This window comes from Stegostoma tigrinum, unplaced genomic scaffold, assembly GCF_030684315.1.
Source record: "Stegostoma tigrinum isolate sSteTig4 unplaced genomic scaffold, sSteTig4.hap1 scaffold_89, whole genome shotgun sequence".
Lineage (NCBI taxonomy): Eukaryota > Metazoa > Chordata > Chondrichthyes > Orectolobiformes > Stegostomatidae > Stegostoma > Stegostoma tigrinum.
This window is the reverse complement of record NW_026728814.1, coordinates 469,576-490,341: the sequence shown is the minus strand read 5'-3', so window position 1 is coordinate 490,341 and position 20,766 is coordinate 469,576.

Below are 20,766 nucleotides of genomic sequence, written 5' to 3'. Positions count from 1 at the left end.
CCACCTATCTTCTTTTCTCTCCATCTCCGGTCCGCCTCCCCCTCTCTCCCTATTTATTCCAGAACCCTCACCCCATCCCCCTCTCTGATGAAGGGTCTAGGCCCTAAACATCAGCTTTTGTGCTCCTGAGATGCTGCTTGGCCTGCTGTGTTCATCCAGCCTCACATTTTGTTGTGTTAGAATGGTGTGTTACCTCCCTGGTCCCAAAATCATGCATATCTTGGAGAGGGTGCAGAATATTCTCACAGGTGAGAGGGATCAGCAGTGGGTCATTTCACATATAAGAATTAAAGACATAGGAACAGAAATGGACAGGATTCTGGGGAGATAATATAGGAATTTGAGCAGGATTTTAAAAACTAAATCCTCAAGTGCAGAAATACCTCAAACACTCCCAGTGACACGAGCCAGTGAGGGGAGGAATAGGAAGAAAGAGCAGATGAATACGTGGCTGAGGTACTTGTGCAGGGGGGAAGAATTGACATTTTTGGATCATTGGAATGTCTTCTGGAGTAAAAGTGACCTGTAAAAGAAAGATGGATTGCACCTGAATTTGAAGGGGACTAATGTACTGCCAGGGAGATTTGCTCGAGATGCTCAGGAAGATTTAAACCAGTAACGGGGGGAACAGTTTTGGGAACCAGGGAGATATTGAAGAAGGATATCAGTCTGAGGCTGGTACAGCTGGGAAAAACAATAAGTCAAACAGACAGGGCAGGCAGGAACAAAGTCGATTATTTCAATGAAAAAGGCCTCACAGTTAAGGCAAATGAACTCAGAGCATGGTTCAGAAAATGAGACTGGGAGATCATAGCAATTGCAAATATGTGGCTCAGAGATGGACAGGAATGGCAGCTTAATATTCCAAGGTAGAGATGCTATAGTAAGGATCACAGTGGGGGTGGATAGTGTGACAAGTGAAATTGGGAAGTGACATTTTTTTTTAATGAAGGATAACATTACAGCTATAGTTAGGGAGGATTTGCCAGAGAGGACATTCAGGGAAGTTATGTGGATGGAACTGACAGATATGAAAGGGATGACTACCTACCTGCCACTGTACTATAGACACCCAAACAGCCAGTGGGAAAGTGAGAAACAAAGTTGTAAGAACATCTCAGTTATCTTCAAGAATAATAGTTGGTTATGGAAGGGGGTTTTAACGTTCCAAACATAGACGGGGACTGCCATCGTGCTAAGGGCTTGGATGCAGAGGAAATGGTTAAGAGCGTACAAAAAAAAATCTGATTCAGTATGTGGGTGTACTTTCAAGAGAAGGTGCAAAGCCTGACCTACTCTTGGGAGTTAAGGCAGGGCAGGTGACTGAGGTGTCAGCAGGGGAGCATTTTGGTGTCAGTGACGATATTCTATGAGTTCTAAAGGAGTGATGGAAAAGGATAGACCGGATCTAAAAGTTAAAGTTTTGAATTGGAGGAAGGCCAATTTTGACAGTATTGGGTAATAACTTTCAAACTTTTATAATGGGGGGGAGGATGTTCGAGGGTAAAGGGGTGGCTGTTGAATGTGTAGCCTTCAATCATACGATGATGAGAGTCCAGGTACAATATGTTCCTGTTTGTGTGAAAGGCAAGGTTGGTAGGTGTAGGATGTGCTGGATGACTAGAGAAATTGAGGTTCTGATCAAGAATAAGAAGGAGGCGTATGTCAGGTATAGACAGTAGAATCAAATGGTTTCTGAGAAGACGATAAAGGCAGTAGGAGTGAATGTAAGTGGGAATTCAGGAGGGCAAAAAGGGGACATGAGATAGCTTTGGCAAATGAGGTTGTGTTGTATTCAAAGGGTTTCCACAAATATTTTAAGGACAAAATGGTAACTGGGGAGAGAATGAGTCTCCTTAAAGATAAGCAAGGCCACCAGTTTGTGGAACTGCAGGAGATAGGGGAGATATTAAGTGAGAATTTTACATGAATGTTTACTATGGAGAAGGATATGGGAGATAGAGAACATGGGGAAATAATTAAATATCTGATAAAATGTCCATATTACAAAGAAGGAGGTGGATAAATCCCCGGGACCTGATCAAGTGTACCATAGAACTCTGAGGGAAGCTAAGGAAGTGATTGCTTTGCCCCTTGCTGAGATATATGTATCATCGACAGGCACAGGAAATGTGCCAGATGACTGGAGGTTGGCTAGCGTAACTATTTAAGAAATATGGTAAGGAAATTTGAGGGAACTATAGACCAGCGAGCCTGACAATCAGTGGTGGGAAAGTTGTTGGAAGGATTCCTGAAGGGCAGGGTTACCATGTATTTAGAAAGGCACGGGTTAATCAGGGTTAGCCAACCTGGCATTGTGCATGGGAAATCTTTGACTGCTTTTTGGAATAAGTAACAAAGAGGATTGATGAAGATAGAACAGTAGACATGATCAAAATGGGCTTCAAGTAAGGAGTTTGACAAGGTACCTCATGGTAGACTGGTTAGCAAGGTGAGATCACATGGTATAGGTGGAGAATTAACTATTTAGATACAGAGTTGCTCAAGGATAGAAGAAGGGGTGGTGGAGGAGGTTTGTTTTTCAGACTGGGCTGTGACCAGCAGCATGGCGCAAGGATCGGTGGTGTGTCCACAGCTTTTAGTTACGTATATAAATGAACTGCAGGTGAACATAGGAATTATGGTTAGTAAGTTTACAGATGACATCAAAACTGGCAGTGTAGTGGATAGCAAAAAAGGCGACCTCAGAGTACAAGGAAATCATTCTCAGATGGGTCAACGGGCCAAGGTGTGGCAGCTGAAGATTAATTTTGATAAATATGAGAATCTGCATTTTGGAAAGGCAAATCAGACAAGGACTTACACCCTTAATGGTAAGGTCCTGGGGAGTGCTGTTGAACAAAGAGTCCTTGGAGTACAGGTTCATCTTTCCTTGGAAGTGGAGTCACAGTAGATAAGATAGTGAAAAAGACATTTGGTATGCTAGTTTTGGCCACTGCATTGAGTATATCAGTTGGGAGGTCATGTCGTGGCTGTACAGGACGTTGATTATGCCACTATTAGAAGACTGTATGTAATTCCGGACTTCCTCCTCTAGAAAGGATGTTGTGAAACTTGAAAGCGTTCAGAAAAGATCTGCAAGGCTGTTGCCAGGGTTTGAGTCTTTGAGCTAGAAAATAAGGCTGAATCAACTGAGGCTATTTTCCCTGGAAGCTGACGGGCAAACTTAAAGAAGTGTTTTAAATCACAAGGTCATGGATAGGATAAAAAAAGGTCTTTTCCCCAGGCTGTGGGAGTCCAAAACTAGAGAACATAGGTTTAAAATGAGAAGGGAAAGATTTAAAAGGGAACTAAGGAGTATCTTTTTCACACAGAGGGAGGTACATGAACAGAATGAGCTGCCAGAGGAAGTGATGGAGGCTGGTACAATTGGATGGGGATATGAATAGGGAGAGTTTTAAGGAATATAGGCCAAATATGGGACTAGGTTTATTTAGGATTTCTGGTCGGCATGGCCAAGTTGGACTGAAGTGTTTGTGTCTGTGCTGTATATCTCTATGACTCGATTTTGTTAACGATCTTCCTCTTGTATGTGACCGAAGATCCGTTTGTGATCATATCTCACACTATCCCTGATATGAGATACGGTTCAGAGTGCATTCTCTCTCTCAGACACTGAGTACCCATCTTTCACGTCCCATTGATTTAGAGAATAGAGGGGCTAGTGCATCAAGCTATAACCTGCAATTAGCTTACCCCTATCTGAGTGATGCGAGGAACAGAGGGGTGAATATATCTCATACTGTATCTTTCCATGGCCCAGCCTCTCCCTATCCTTATGTTGTGAGGAATGAGGTACCAATCCAGTATGTTGTATTTATGCAAGTTTGTCTTCATTTAACCTGAGCCAGGGACTGATCACAGTGAAAGCACATTCCAAAGTTCAAGAACCTTGTGCATCAGATCAAGGACAGAGGGGCAAAATGCAAATACTGTTCTCACATGTTACTGAGATTAAACTTGGCTTCAAATATTATTCACTGTCATTACTCATGAACTCACTGGTATTTCAGCATGTTGAATTTCACAGTGAAACTCTTCCCACAATCAGTTCAGGTGAACGGCCCCTTCCCCTGTGTGAGATCATTGCTATACAGTGAGTTGGGATGACCAGTTGAACCCAGCCCCACAGTGAGGCCACCTGAACAGTTTCTCATCAGTGTGAACACATTGATGGCTCACCAGGTCGGCAGAGATTTTGTAGCACGTCCCAGAGCCTGAGCATTTATTGTGTCTCTCCTCTGTGTGAACCTGTTGGTATTTCAGCAGGTTGGATTTCTAAGTGAATGCCTTCCCACATTGTCAGCAGATGAATGGTCTCTCCACCGTGCGAATCCACTGGTGATTACGGAGGGGACATGATTGTCTGAACCCCAGCCCCACAGTGAGAGCATCTGAAGGGCCTCTCGTCACTGCGAACACATTGATGGAATGTCAGGATCCCAGAGCTTTTATTGCACTTGGCACAGTCTGGGCATTTATAAGGTCTCTCCTCTGTTTCAACGTGCTGGTCACTCAGCAGAATTGCTTTTTGAGAAAGTGTCTTCCCACATCCTGAACATGTGAGTGGCCTCTCCCCACTGTGAATCCACTGGTGTTCAATGAGGGTGGATAGTTGCTTGAAAGCAGACTCACAGTGAGAGCACATGAAGCCTGCCTCGTCTTCGTGAATACATTGATGGGATATCAGTGCCCTTGAGCTTTTAATGCACTTTCCACATTCTGGGCATTTAAAAAGTTACTCCTCTGTGTGAACATGCTGGTGTTTCGGCAGGTTGGATGATTGAGTGAATCCTTTCCCACAGTTGGAACAGATGAATGGCCTCTCCCCAGTGCAGCTGTAGTTATGTTCTAACAGGGCGGCTGATCTGCTGAAGCCTTGACCACACGTAAATGACGTGTACGATTTCTCCCTGCTGTGAATGGTGCTGTTTCCTTCTATGTTCAAATTTCAATGCTATCCAGGATACAATAAATTGGCAACTCTATCAGATCCTGAAGTGATACTTGGTTTTAAGTCTCCTCTTTGCAAATCATTCCCTTCTAATATGCTGTGAAACTGTTTGAAAAAAAGAAAGCAAGTGTAAAGACAGAAGATAGGAAAAAAAACGACACTATGTAGGAGCAGAAGTAGGTAATTCAGCCCATCGAGTTTGCTCTCAGTATTCAATGAGATCAGAGGTGATATGATAATCCGAAACACCACTTTCCTACCTTATCCCCCAACGCTTGATTCCGTTTTTGATGAAAATACCTTATCTCAGCTTTGAATACACTGAGCAGCCAGCCTGTTCAGCGATCTGCAGTAATGAATTGCACAGATTCAGTACACCCCAAGAGAAGGAATTCCTCCACATCTCAGTCTGATAAGATGATTCCTTACTCTGATCCTCGACTGTCAAAAAAGGAGGACCAATCTCTTTGAGTCTATCCTGTCAAGCCCAATGGAATCTTCTGTCTTTCAGTAATATCTTGTCTCATTCTTCTAAACTGCAATGAGTACAGGAGTAATCTGCTCAATCTCATCTCCTGAAAAAATTTCTCCCCTTGTCCAGGATCAATCGTGTTAAAATTCCCTGAACTGCCATTCTAAAAGTATGGGGACTCAAACCATTCGCAGCATTCCAGGTGTGATCTGACTCGCGTCATATACCGTTTTAATAAGCCAACCCCATTCCCTTGAAAAAAAGGTCAACAGACTATTTACCTTCCAGATTACCCCAAACCTGGATGGTCGCTTTTTTGTCTTTTAAGAACAATGTCCCACAATTCTCTCTGTAATGCAGCTTTCTGCAGTGTTTTTCCCGTAAAAATAACAGTCACCTCTCCTAGTTTTATGTAGACTAGATTAGATTAGATTCCCTACAGTGTGCGAACAGGCCCTTCGGCCCAACAAGTCCACACCGCCCCTTGGAACATCCCACCCAGACCAATCACCCTCTAACCCACACACCACTGAACACTATGGGCAATGTATCATGGCCGATACACCTAGCCTGCACATCTTTGGACTGTGGGAGGAAACCGGAGCACCCGGAGGAAACCCATGCAGACAAGGGGAGAATGTGCAAACTCCGCACAGACGGTTGCCCGAGGCTGGAATCGAACCCGGGTCCCTGGCGCAGTGAGGCTGCAGTACTAATCACTGAGTCACCGTGCCAAAATACATAAACCTCAATTTTCCCGCATTATATTCCACCCACTGAGATTTTATCTGCTTGCTAATCCTTTTTCTATCCCTCTGTAGTTTCGTTGTATCATCCCCACTTCTTGCTTCCATCAATTTGGTGTTACCTGCGAACTTGGCCACAATACGTTCACTTCTGTCTTCCAGGTGATTAGTATATATTGTAAACAATTGTGGGCCCAGCAATGATTCCTCTGTGGGAACGCACAAGTTACAATATGCCATCATGAAACTGCCCTCTTTATTCGACTCTCTGTCTTCAATTCATTGTCCAATCCTTGAAAAAATATCCTTGACTAATAGATATGCCCAACAGTGTGGGTTCTTGTGTTGTTACTGTATGAAGTAGTCTCAAATACAATACCTTACCAAAAGCTTTTTGGAACTTCAAATATATTTCATCTGTTGGTTTCCTTCTTCTTTATCTTGCATGTTTCTGCCTAAAAATAATTTAATAACCATGTTAGCTATGATTTCCACTTTGTGAAATCATGCTGACTCTTCTTAATTCTTTCATGTATTTCTGAATGCTCTGTTATTCCAACTTTAATACACTCTAGCATTTCTCAATGAGAGACCAGGTTGTGAAATTGAGTTGAAGTTGTAGGTCTGGGCACTCAGAAAAGGGGGTTATGAAAGCTACCGATTGTCATAAAGGCCCAAATGGTGCGCCTGTGTCCTTCCACAAGGCAACCTGCCACCCGGTCTGGTCATAGGGGATCTGGCCTGAACTGGATGGCTAGGGTTGATGGATTGGTTAAAGAGAGAGGTCTGGAAGGAGGACATGGTGAATGAGAGGGGTACGATCGACCAACAGGTACCATAACATTAGCCAAAGCCCCCAAACCAGCCATTTCCAAAACCATTTAGGACAAGACTTACGTGACCATTGTTAACTCAAAGCTCTTTCTAAGTCACACAATGCCCCGACATCCAGTGCAGGATAAATAGAAACCTCCTCTAATTCAGTTGAGAACCTGGGAGCATATTCTGTGCAAGAAAGATGTTAGGAATCACTTCTGTACAAAAACAGTGGTAAAGGGGTGGTAAAGGTTCAGAACTAGCTTCCATAAATGGCCGTTGATGCCAAACACTCAGTTGTTAGTTTAAATCTGAAACAGATAAACTTCTGTTCAGCAAAAGTATTCTGGGATGTGTTCCAAAGGACTTAGGTCTTTGTAACCTCGAGATTGAATGGCCCTAAAACACTCCTGACCCTCCTTGAATTTTCAACTTCCCTGTGATCCTGAGCCTATCCAACACTCTGCTGCCCATGCGCTCATTTGCACTGAGTCTTGTTTTCCTCACTCTGAGCTTACTGAGCTGAAGAGCTTGCCATTTGAGAAAAAGCTACATTTTGAAGAAACAAAAAAAAAGTTCTTATCCTTGTTTGCAAATCCCTCGATGATAGCAATCATTTCCATCTCTAATCTCTGCCGGCCACACAATCCCTCAAGATATCTGCCTAATTTGCCTCATGCTAATCTTTTCCGCATGGTCAGTTAATCTTCCCACCAATGAAGGACTTGGGTTCAGTCTAAACTAGTTTTAAAAATCAAAGCAAGAAATAATTAAAGTAAGGATGTTGGTTCAGACGATGTGTTGTAACTGCTTTATATGTGCACCAGTGGACCCCATTGTGGTTCACAGTGGCAACATTCACAGCGAGTGTTGGTTACTTGAGGAACTCTGGCTCAGATTAATAAGCTGGATCCTGAGCTCTGAACACTGCCACACACTCAGGGGAGGCAATGGTCTAGTGGCGTTATCGCTAGACTATTAATCCAGGTAATGTTTTGGGGACCCAGGTTTGAATCTGACCACAGCACATAGTGGCATTTGAATTCAGTAAAACATCTGGAATTAAGATTTTAATGATGACCTTGAATCCATATTTGATTGTCGGGTAAAAACAAAACGCTAATGCCCTTAGCACAGCACTGTGCTAAAGGCGTGTCATTCAAGATGGGAGAATGTAAAATAAGAGTAGTTGTAATCAGGGATAGTGCTGTCAGGGAAATAGACACTTCTCGGGTGCCAGAAGCAGGAGCTCCAAAGACTATGCTGCCACGTAGTGTTTTTGCTCAGGATATCTCATCCTCCTCCAGAGGAACTTGGAGTGGGAAAGGAACGGGTCTGTTGTCGACATAGACAGAAAAGAGGAACGAGATTCTGCTGCAGTCATATGAGCTGAATTACAGAAGACAACCAAAAAGGTAATAATCTCTGGATTAATACCTGATCCATAAGCAGGCTTGAACAAGGACAGCACCAGTAAAGAGTTAAATACTCGACTGAGATTTGTGTGGAAGACATGGGTTCCAATTAATTGGATATTGACGTCAGTACTGGGGAAGGACGGCGTGGTTTTGATGGGACAGACACCTCCTGAATCATGCAGGGACCATAGTCCTGGTGCATGACATAACTAGGGTCTGTGGATAGGACATCAAATTAAAATCATGGTGGTACAGGTTCAGTTGCATGGAAAATTGTGGAAAATGTTAAAGTGAATGGGCTCAACTCAGATTAAAGTTTCCAGAATAGGTAATAGGACAGAACGAATGGAAAGGGTCAGGAGGCTAACTTCTGGCAGAGAAGATAAGGGGGACAACTGTGAGAAGAAGGTCAGGCAATGTAGGACCAAGGGTGCTGTACTCAAATGCACACAATGTATGATGTAATGTAAATGAGCTTGTAGCACAGATTGACATTGACAGGTACAATGTTATGGGTTTCACAGAGACGTCGCTGCCAGGACATCGAGGTTGGGAGCTAAATATCCAAGAATACACATCCTATAAAAAGATGGACCAATGTGCAGAGGGTGTGATATTGCCTTTTTTACGAAGAAATGAAATTAAATTGAGAACAAGAAAGAAGGTAGAGTCATAAGGCATAGAATCCATGTGGATGGAGTTATGGAATCACAAAGTAAAAGAGAGCAGGATAAATCTTGCGGACAGGCCTTCCAGGAGTCTTCGGGATGTGAGGAAGAAAGTATAAAGAGAGAGAAAAGGCATGTAAGAAAGGGACTATTGCAATATTTATCGGGGACTTCAATATGCAGATGGATTGGGAAAATCAGGTTGGCAGTGGACCTAAAGAAAAGGGATGTCTGAAATCTGTAAGAGTTTTTAATGGAGCAGCTTGAGTCAGAGCTCAATAGGAAGAGGCAATTTTGTATTTAGTGATGTGAAATGAGGCAGATTTTATTAGAGAGCTCAAGGTGATGGAACCCCCGAGGAGGTAGTGACTATAATGTAATAGAGTTCATCCTGCTGTTTAAGGCAGAGGAGAAAGAACAAGATGTAACAGTGGTACAACTGAATAAAACTAACTAAAAAAGACATGAGGGAGGAGTTAGCCAGAGTTGAAGGAAGAAGGAGCCAAGGAAGACAGTGAAGCAGCAATGATAGGGTTTTTGGGGATATTTCAGGTTGCACTGCAAAATTGTGAGTCCCAGTTCAGGAATTCTCTTAAGGTGAACATACATGCTGAGTTGGCAGTTCGGAAGGCAGATGCCATTTTAACACTTATTTCAAGAGGCCTAGAATACAAGAGTAGGGACGCACTGCTGAGGCTGTATCAGCTTTGTGCAGACTGCATTTGGAAGATTGTGTCCAGTTTTGGGCCCTGTATCGAGGAAGGGTGTGCTGGCATTGGAGGATGTCCATGGTAGGTTTACAGGGATGATCCCAGGATGAAGGGTTTGCCATAAACATAGCAGTGAGAACTCGGTCCACATATGATGGATTTTAGAACTATGAACGGGATGTAGGAAGGATGGAAAGGGAAGCACAAGAGGAGGAGGAGTGGCATTTTTGATTAAGGAAAACATGAGCGCTGTAACTCAAGAAAATATTTCTTGAAGCAAACAGTGATCACCTTGATGGGATTGTACTATTGGCCCCCCAACAGTAAGAAGAAGACATAGGAACAAATATGTTGAGAGATCTCAGGAATATGTAAGAATAATAAGATGGTAAAAGTCGGTGTTTGTAATTTTTCAAACATTGACTGGCACTAACATAGTGTTAAATGTTTGGAGAGTGAAGGATTTGTTAAACATGTTTAATTTTATTTGGACTGGAGGCCAGTCACCAGGTGTGTTCAACTGGGATTGGTTCTGGATCCTCATTTGTCTGTCATTTATATGAATGATTTAGATGGGAATATAAAAAGCATGGCTAGTAAGTTTGTGAATGATACCAAATTTGGTGGCATAGCAGACATTGATTACAAAGGGATCTTGATTAAATGGGTCAATGCACTGACAAACGGCAGATGCAGTTCAGTATGGATAAATGCCTGGTATTGCTACAACAAACAAGGGTATGGCTTACATAATTAATGGTAGGGCCTTGGGTAGGATTGTAGAACAGAGGGATCGAGGGATGCAGGTACAATATTCTTTGTAGTTTGTGTCATGTACAGACAGGGTGGTTAAAGAGGTATTTGGCACACTTGTTTTCATTGCTCAGTCCTTCGGATGTAAGAACTGGGATGTTATGCTGTGGTTGTACAGGATATTTGGGAGGCCTCTTCTGGAATACTGTATCCAATTCTGGTTGGCTAGTTACAGGAAGGATACTTTTAAGCTGGAGAGTTTTCAGAAGAGATTTATCAGGATGTTGCCAGGTATGGAAGGCTTGAATGACAAAGAAAGGCTGGATAGCCTGGGACTTCTTTCACTGGATTGTAGGAATTTGAGAGGCAATCTGATAGAAGTTTATAAAATAATGAGGGTCTAGATAGGGTTAATGATATTGTCATTTCCTTAGGATGGGGAATTTCAAAACAAGAAGGCACATTTTTAATTGAGAGGAGATACACTTTAAAAATACAGGAGGGGCTTTTTTCTCACAAAAAGACTGGTTTGCATGTAATATGAACTTCCTGAGGAAGTGGGAGATATGGGTACAATTACAGCATGTAAAAGACATTTGGCTAAGTACATGAATTGGAAAGGTTGGAAGGGATATGGGCCAGGAGCAGGCAGGTGGGACTAATTTTGTTTGGGATTATGTTTGGCATGGACTCATTGGACTGTTTCCATGCTGTATGATGATCCAAATGTTCCTACTACAGAAGGAGCAAACTTTGACCTTGTCTTGGGTGATAAGGCAGAGCAAGTGGCATGATGGAAACACTTAGGAGTTGGAATAAACTATAGAGATAACGCTCAGTATTATCAGGAATTAATAAATAAGGATGGAGAGTGTCAGAAGCACAGTGCACAAGAAAGTATTAAAAGAGAAAAACAAATTAATACAACTTATTTAAAAACCTTGGACCTAAAAACACACAGCATTTGGAATAAATTGATGAACTAACAGCACAAAGACAGATAAATAGGTCTGACCTGGTGGTATTACTGAAAAATGTTGAGAAGAAGATCAAGTTTGTGGAGTTAACTGCCCATGGGTACTCAGTATTCTGAAAAGATAGAGAAAAAAGTAGCAGGAGGTGGAGTCGCTGTATTGCTTAAGGATGATATCAAGGCTGTATTCGGAAATGCTATCGGCATGAGGGGTCAGAATGATAAGTCAGTCTGGGTGAAATTGAACAGTAAGGGAAGAAACATCTTGGTAGGACTAATTTTCAGCCCCACCCCACAGTCCTTCTAAAGTATAAAGCATAGTATAAACCCAGAAACAGTGAGGCCTTGAGGGAAAGACGCAATAGTAATTATGTGCCGTTTGTACATGCATATTGACTGGATTAATCAACTTGGCAAGGGTCGCCTCAAAGCACAACTCATAGAGTGAAGAGGGATTGTTTCTCACAGCAACATGTCATGAGACCAACCAGAGGACTGGCTACAAAAAAAAACAGAAGGTGTTGGGAAAGCTCAGCAGGTGTGGCAGCATCTATGAAGAAAACAAAAATCACAGTTAACTTTTCAGATCTAATGAACCCTTCTGAGGTTTTTCACTCCTCGTCCTACTCTTCCTTCCTTATACTTCTGCATCCCTTGCACTGCTCTTTCTGCTGCTACATACGCTTCCACTGACCATCTCCCTTCACACTCCTCTGCTGCCACCCCCACTGTATGTCACACCACTTCCCCAATATCTCCCACTTTATCATCTCTCCCTTTCCATTTTTATCCTCCGACTAGGATGATGGAAGCTGCTGATTTCCATGTTGCTATTGGTTAGCAGTGAATGATGGCGTTGAAATTGGCAATGCCCAATAGGAGCAGACAATAGTGTGTGTTTGCCACTGTCCGATGCACTGGAAATGGGATCGTTCTGTTCCCCATGGTACAGAGTGAAGCTTCATTCTGTCCCTCTGAGATGGCAGTTCACCAAACTGCCTCATCACGAACAGGACAAACGTTGCCTGACAGAATCGGAAGTCCATGCCTAAAATTGCTTTGGAATATTGTAAGGTCAGTGAGTACGTTGTTCAAACAAACTATATTCCAAACTTTTGCCCTTTATTGTTTCAGGTGATATTCCAAAGTCATTTGAAATGAGATCAGAGTAACTTCCCATGCCACCAGTTGTATTTGATTCATTGCGGCTTCTGAGACCTCGAACAAAAATGTGATCAATGGGAATAGAAGAGTATCCTGCACTGGTAATGCCCTCAACTGAGAAATGGGAAATGCAATCTCTGCAAGTTATCATCCAAGTCACGTCATCTTTCATAGGGAGTAAATTGCTGTTGTTTCACTATAATATGTTAAAAAAAAATGTCGAATCCTCTTAGAGACAGCTCTGTGCATACACCCGCACCACTTAGATTAGAAGAGTTTCAGGAAAACGTTTCTATGTCACCTTGTTGAGAGCTGTTGGTGATGACAAATAAACTCTGCCCTTGCTAGTGTTTGCCAGAACCCACGGATGAATGTGTCCTTTTAAAACATCAAGATAATTTATATTTTCACAGCTTAGTATAAAATCTCAGAAAGGTAAAACTTTGCCAGATGAGTGTAGCCCCGGGGACATCAGGAGCACGGCATGACATTGAGGAAACAATCCCCCTGTTTTCAATCAGTTACTTTCAGAGGACTAATCGTGCGATATCAGTGCCACTGAGTTCAACCTTTTCATGGCAATTTATCTCAATGCAACACATCATCGATATTAGGGATCTTTAATACATAAAGTTTGCAATGTCTCATTTATAGAGAATTACCGAATATTTGAGAGTCAACTCAAATGGCAGCCTTACTGTTCTGGTTCAGATCAGACAAATTACATCCAAAAGGGATTTAAAAAAAAAGAAAAGCTGGAATAAAAATGTCAGATCAAGGAGCATCTGAGCAGAGAGAAACAGAATTAACTTTGTAAGTCCAATATGATTTTGTCAGAACAGGTTCATGTCAGATTTGGTATGTTAATTCTAAATCTGTCTCTAGATGTTGCCACCTTGACTGTGTTTCTACACTAATTTCCGTTTGTATTTCAGATTTCCATTTCTTATATTTTGCTTTTCTTAATGGGGGCAGATGTTGAAATTGGTTACATTTGGGTCAATACAGTCCATTCCTGTTTCCATTAGAGCTGTTGTGCTGTTTACACTTGTATTACACTAGAGTCTGTTTCTTCGTCACATTCCAAAAAAAAACCTTTTTGCTAATATCCTCCTAAATGCATGAATTGCAGGAAATCAATTTTGATTGGAAAGATAATTTAGAGGCAGCTACACTTCATAAGACACCAGAAATAGATTATTCATGACAGCAAAGTCTGTGCCCTTCGCTAACAAAGCTTGTCCCCTCAGGGTCTGAAAACTTTTCGTACATATCTCAGAATTATTACAGAAAAGGTGGTGGTCACTCAACATATCATCTCTGCACTTGCTGGGAATGAGCAATATCCCTCCCAATATGGTCCATAAAACTTCCTCTACCCCTAACATTTTGAAATCTTTGTCTGATTTTAATTCTGAATACCTTGTGCAGGTGTGAACAATCTGTATACCCTGTGATTAAACAGTGTATACATAATATATAATTCCCTACATCATATTTAAATGATCGTGTTGTGCTCACATTGTTGTTTGGCATTCCATCTCCCAAATATAACATGTTTCCTTGTTCTGCATTACATTCCATTCTGTCTGTCAGAATCAGTGTTGCTTGAATACTGGTGACATTGGGATATCACTGTACTTCCTTCCAGTCTCCGTAGCCACTGCCCCGATTCCGCTCTGTCTCGGAGCGCATGTCATACTCATGTCCCTGACACATTAATCCATGGGCTTTAAAGAACAATGTCATTTTACACATTTAGCTTTAAACTGAATCAAGAAATGTAAATGTTACTGCTTTAAAGCACAAAAACTGCAATGAAAAACATTGAGTGTTGAAGACACAAAATCACTCTATTACAGCAGTGAGGGGAACATCCAGACAATCCGCACTTCTGCTGCATGGTCAGGGAACTATACCCAGTGACAATATTTTGGTTGTGGAAGACTGATCAGCACAGTCACAACATTTTGCTTGTGTTTCTTTTTCAGGTTGTTGGGGCGTTGGTACAGGTGGTTAGAACATTGTACACGGAGAACACAGCAGAGCCATCTGAACTACAACAAGAAAACATCCATCATTTTCCTTCACCAAAGGCTTTCTTAGAACAATTTGTGATGGGATATAAGACCAATAGTCAACGATGTTAGCATCCAATCCAGCCCAGTTGTTATTGTGAACTGAAAGTGTTGTATTGAAAGGGGTTAACTGAAACTGTTTGTTCAGTGACTGTGATTGATGTCAGTCTCCATGGATTCTAACTGTGTCACCGGAGGCTTTCCCTCTCCTATTACTAAGGGGCTCCATTCAGTGTGTTATGCTATAACATGAGTGGAAGCAACAGCTACATCACTATCAGGGAGCAGCAGCTCCACATAGAGGGAGAGCAGAGATCAGAATCTGAGAACAATAGTCTGGAATGTTACAACAATGGACAGGAGTTTATTCTATGGTCTTTTCTATCTTACCAGGCATCGGTCAACAGTACCAAGTCGGATAAGAGCTGTACTGATGATTATTCAGGCTGGTCACTATCCTATTCTCGCTATTGTTGGTGTTCCTGGCCAGTCTCTCTATCTCTGCTCAATTATTACTTCCATAAAGTATATTCAACTCCATTGCTATTTCTGTTACCTATATTTGGCAAAGGCAGAAACTATTATCTTCAGTATTAATTCAAACATCCCGTCAATATCCATGAATTTCAGACTTGTCCCTCACACACATCTGAGAACAAGACTGTCCACAGTATTGAGGGCATTTTTTGACTTATATCTCGCTACTGTCTCCATCATCAAACCTGTCCAATACCAGTTCCATAATATCCCCACTCTCTCCCTCTGCCTTTGTGCTTTTGCCAATAAACCATTATCTACGCTAGACTTTATAATTCCAGCTTCTTTTCTGACCTGTCTTCCAGTTACAAATATTTTGATCATACTGTTGTTCTTTTCTCCAAAGTTACTTCACAATAGGGACACCAGGTTAGAGTAGTTCCATCCCTGGGCAGGTAATAGAACATAGAATATTACAGCACAGTACAGGCCCTTCGGCCCTTGATGTTGTGCCGACCTGTCATATCGATCTCAAGCCCGTCTAACCTACACTATTCCATGTACGTCCATATGTTTGTCCAATGGCGACTTAAATGTACCTAAAGTTGGCGAATGTACCTAAAGTTGGCGAATCTACTACCGTTGCCGGCAAAGCTTTCCATTCCCTTACTACTCTCTGAGTAAAGAAACCATCTCTGACATCTGTCCTATATCTTTCACCCCTCAATTTAAAGCTATGCCCCCTTGTGCTCGCCGTCACCATCCTCGGAAAAAGGCTCTCCCGAGCCATCCTATCTAACCCTCTGATTATTTTATATGTTTCAATTAAGTCACTTTTCAACCGTTCTTCTATCTAACGAAAACAGCCTCAAGTCCCTCAGCCTTTCCTCGTAAGACCTTCCCTCCATACCAGGCAACTTCCTAGTAAGTCTCCTCTGCACATTTTCCAAAGCTTCCACATCCTTCTTATAATGCAATGACCAGAACTGTACGCAATACTCCAAGTGCGGCCGCACCAGAGTTTTGTACAGCTGCAGCATAACCTCTTGGCTCCGGAACTCGATCCCGCTATTAATAAAAGCTAAAACACTGTATGCCTTCTTAACAGCCCTGTCAACCTGGGTGGCAACTTTCAAGGGTCTGTGTACATGGACACCGAGATCTCTCTGCTCACCTACACTACCAAGAATCTTACCATTAGCCTAGTACTTTGCCTTCCGGTTACTCCTACCAAAGTGCATTACCTCACACTTGTCTGCATTAAACTCCATTTGTCACCTCTCAGCCCAGCTCTGCAGCTTATCTATGCCTCTCTGCAACCTACAGCATCCTTCGTCACTATCCACAACTCCACTGACCTTAGTGTCGTCTGCAAATTTACGAACCCATCCTTCTACGCCCTCATCCAGGTCATTACAAAAATGACAAACAGCAGTGGACCCAACACCGACCCTTGCTGTACACCACTAGTAACTGGTCTCCAGGATGAACATTTCCCATCAACTACCACCCTCTGTCTTCTTTCAGCAAGTCAATTTCCGATGCAAACTGCTATATCTCCCACAGTCCCATTCCTCTGCATTTTGTACAATAGCCTACTGTGGAGAACCTTATCGAATGCCTTGATGAAATCCACATACACCACATCAACCGGTTTACTCTCATCTACCTGTTTGGTCACCTTCTCAAAGAACTCAATAAGGTTTGTGAGGCATGACCTTCCCTTCACAAAACTGTGATGATTATCCCTAATCAATTTATTATTTTCTAGATGATTATAAATCCTATCCCTTATAATCTTTTCCAACACTTTACCAGCAACTGAGGTAAGGCTCACTGGTCTATAATTACCAGGGTTGTCTCTACTCCCCTTCTTGAACAGGGGAGCCACATTTGCTATCCTCCAGTCGTCTGGAGAGACACAGGTTATTACACTAAAGATACTGTTTCAATTCCTACCACAGTTGGAACAAAAGCAAATTTCACAAATAACATTCATAAAACCAGGAGCATTTTGTCTCCTTACACTGATGTCTTTTAGGAAATAAACCTATCGTTATTACCTGGGCTGGATTATGTGTGAATTCAGACCAAAAGCAAAGTATTTGGCGATATACAGCCTTGTGGAATGGTCACAGTCAGGGGCAATTAATGACAGTGAACATATGCTGTCCTTGTCAGTGTTGTAAACCTCACATGAAAAAAAAACAAAATCAATGGTTAAATTAAACAAAGAGCAATGCAGGAGACCTGAAACAAAAAAAGAAACAAAGTACTGAGGAAACTGAGCAAGTTTGGAATCTTCTGTCAAAATAGAAAGAGAGTTAGCATTTTGAGTCAGCTAACCATAGATTAGAACTGAAATCAGCGGGCAAATATTATGTTTTATTTTGGTGACAGGGACGTTTCTTTTTACAGCAAGAAGGAATGTGTTGAATAGATGGAGAAAGAGAGACCGAGACAAAAAAGAAGCAAACAAAGGGATTGTTGGTGATCAGCTGGGATGGAAATAAAATGTGAGATTAATTACATTTATTTTTAGACGTTTCCCATATTCCTGAATTTCATGCCCATGTAGATATGTTTCCAAGTCCCTGTTTAAATTGAGTCTGTCTTCCCTGAGTGTAGTCATCTTCATTTATTCATTCATGGTTTGTGGGTGTGACTAGTTGGGCCTGCATTTATTTCCTTTTCCTAGTTGTCCTTGAGAAAGTGTTTGTGAGCTGCTTTCTTGAGGTACTGCAGTCCACATGCTGTGAATTGCTGGTACTTAGGTATGTCCTGTTTCATTTCTTTGAGACTTTGTCCTGAATGATGTAACTGAGTGGCTGGCTTGGTCATTTCAAAGGCAGATGAGAGTTGACCAAATTGCTGTGTGTCTGGAGTCACATGTAGGGCAGACCAGGTGACAGTGGCAGATTTCCTTCCCGAAAAGACATCAGTGAGCCAGGTGGGTTTTTCCTGATGATCAATGATGGCTTCATTGTATCAACATTGTAGTTTTTTAATTCAAATTCCACCATCGATCGTGACAGAATTCGAATTGGAGTGTGGGTCATTACCTGGGTCCCTGGATTAATAGTACAGAAAAAGTACCGGTGGGACAGCTCATCCCCAGCATCCCCAATCAATTCCACCAGCAACAGTGGTGTTGCTATTATTGTGACTGTGATACAGAAAATTGCGCAGTTACATTGTCAACTGCTTCGATGAAGAGCGGACCCATTGATATTTCAGGTCGCTGGGACTGTGCAGGTGTGTAATGGTTTATCAGGCAGGAAAAGAAACTAAGGAGACGAAGGCATTTACAACATTGAGTGGGTGTGCCATGCAAACATGAGTTTGCCTTGCTCCCGTCATTGAAAATTCAGAGAAGGTTCTGTGGATAGTTTTCTCGAGCATTACTGTCTTTGCTTATATTTCCTATGTCCTTGCCTAATTTTCTATGTTCCGTCCTCAGAACCTAATACATTTATTATGCTGTGTTGTTAGTTCTAATGTGCACAACAACCTCCTGTTGGACTCTCGAACCATTGAGAATATTCTGTCCCCTTCCAAGGCAGCTTGGACCCTGGCAACCTTTAGGCAACACACTGTTCTGTTGTCTCGCAGTCAGCTGCAGAAACGTCTGTCTGTGTCTCTGACTTGATAGTTCCCTATCACAATCAATTATTTGGAACCTGAGGTAATCCTCATTACAGAGGAGCCAGCCTTGCTGCCAGAAACATGGCTGTGAGTGCTTCATTCCCCAAAGGCCCATCACACCCTACATTATCCAAATCAGCAAACTTGTTTGAGATGACGATAATCACAGGAGACTCCTGCACTACATGTCTATCCCTCTTACATTTCTGAGAAGTAACCCATTGATCTGACTGTATCTGCAGTTTTTCTACCTCCTGAAACAGCCATCCATTACATCCCCTACCTCCTGTAAATTCCTCATTGCCTTCAGCTGCCACTGTAACTGATCCATGCGAACTGATAAGATTCATAACCAAACATTCTTCCGGCAGACATATTTATCAGGAACATTGAAATTCTCCCTAATCTGCCACATCAGACAAGAAGACTACATCACTCCACTCAAAGCCATCATTTCACCTTAACAATCTACAGACCAAGGAAATAGCACAGTCTTACTGCTCTAAACACAGTACACTGGGTTAACTTGGTAGTAATTTTTTTTTAAGTTTAATCTGGAGACAGATCTCAATAAGGCATAATCATAAAAACATGATACTCACTGTTGTAGATTTACAGAGTGTAGTTAGCCAAAAATAACAATTAGTTGGGAGGTGGGCAGAGATAATGGGAACTGCAGATGCTGGAGAATCCAAGATAATAAAATGTGAAGCTGGATGAACACAGCAGGCCAAGCAGCATCTCAGGAGCACAAAAGCTGATGTTTCAGGCCGAGACCCTTCATCAGCTCTCTGCCCAGTCTAGGCCCAAAATGTCAGCTTTTGTGCTCCTGAGATGCTGCTTGGCCTGCTGTGTTCATCCAGCTCCACACTTTGTTCTCTTAATTATGTGGGAGGTGATGACATAATGGTATTGTCACATGATTACTAATCCAGTAACCCAGATAATGTTTGAGGTACCATGTTCAAATCCTGCTATGGTAGATGGCCAAATTTTTGGAGATGGCGCGGATGCTCAGTAGTTTGCACCGTTACCTCACAGAACTGGGGACCCAGGTTCGATTCCAACTACAGCTGACTGTGTGGAGTTTGCACATTCTCCCCATGTCTGTGTAGGTTTCAAAGATGTGCAAGTTCGGTGGATTGGCCGTCCTCAATTGCCCATAGTGTTCCAAAAGCATTCAGCTGCGCAAAGCAAGACAGTCACAGTTCCTACTATCTCAGTCACAGAATTTGTTGCCTTCTGGTAAAAAAAAACTGCTCCTTGTGCAGTATTGTAGGGAGTCCAGCAAAGGGTGAGATTCTTGCAGTTTCGGAACAATAGAACATAGGAGTTAGGAGAGGGACCTGGCAATTCAGCTCTTCCAGCTCGCTCCACCATTTAACATAATCAGAGTTGATCTTATCCAGGTATCAAATCCGCTCTCCTGCCTGCTTCCTGAAGACGTTCGTCGTGCTTTTCATCAGTTGGTTGATTGATTCTGTCTCCCCTTCACTCTGGAACAGTGAGTTCTATGATTCACATATCTGTGAGTGAAGTTATTTCTTAGCATCTTAGTTTTGAATCTATGTCCTCTCACTCTACATCCATTAGGTCTTGCTCGATACTGTCCCACAAAGAGGCACATCTGATTTTACGTCCATTCCTGTAATATTTTCTGCACTTCAATCAGGTCCCCACTCATTCTTCAGAACTCTGGTGTTTTGAAGATCAAGGGATTCAACCTCTCCTTGTATGACAATTCATTTACGCCTCGAATCAACCCGTGAACCTCTACTGAACTGCCTCCTGTGCAAACACATCCTTCATCAAGTAAGGAGACCAAAACTAGATGCAATACTCCAGGTGTGCTCTCGCCAAATCCTTACATA